The following is a 661-nucleotide window of genomic DNA, read 5'->3' on the forward strand; positions in this document are numbered from 1 at the left end:
GTTTCGGATTTTGGGTTACGGGTTTCAAGTTACGGGTTACGGGTTTCGGGTTACAGGTTTCGGGTTTCAGATTTCTGGTTTAGGGTTTCAAATTTCGGGTTCCGGGTTTCGGGTTACGGGTTTCCGGTTACGGGTTTCCGGTTACGGGTTTCGGGTTTCGGGTTACAGGTTTCCAGTTTAGGGTTTCGAGTTTCGGGTTTCAGGTTTGATGTTTGGGGTTTCGGGTTTAGGGTTTTGGGTTACGGGTTTCGGGTTACGGCTTTTCGATTTAGGGTTTCGGGTTAAATGTTTCGCGTTTCTGGATTTGTGTTTCGGGTTTTGGGTTACGAGTCTCTTGTTTCGGGTTTTGGGTTTCGGGTTTGGAGTTTCGAGTTTCGGGTTTGCAGTTTGGGGTTTCGGGTTTAGGGTTTGGGGTTTCGGATTTTGGGTTACGGGTTTCAAGTTACGGGTTACGGGTTTTGGGTTACGGGTGACGGGTTTCGGGTTACGGGTTACAGGTTTAGGGTTTCAGATTTATGGTTTAGGGTTTCAAATTTCGGGTTACGGGTTTCGGGTTACGGGTTTCGGGTTTCGGGTTACAGGTTTCCAGTTTAGGGTTTCGAGTTTCGAGTTTTAGGTTTGATGTTTGGGGTTTCGGGTTTAGGGTTTTGGGTTACGGGTT

This window comes from Vigna unguiculata, chromosome 4, assembly GCF_037176805.1.
Source record: "Vigna unguiculata cultivar grain cowpea cultivar isolate G323 ecotype 2 chromosome 4, ASM3717680v1, whole genome shotgun sequence".
Classification (NCBI taxonomy): domain Eukaryota; kingdom Viridiplantae; phylum Streptophyta; class Magnoliopsida; order Fabales; family Fabaceae; genus Vigna; species Vigna unguiculata.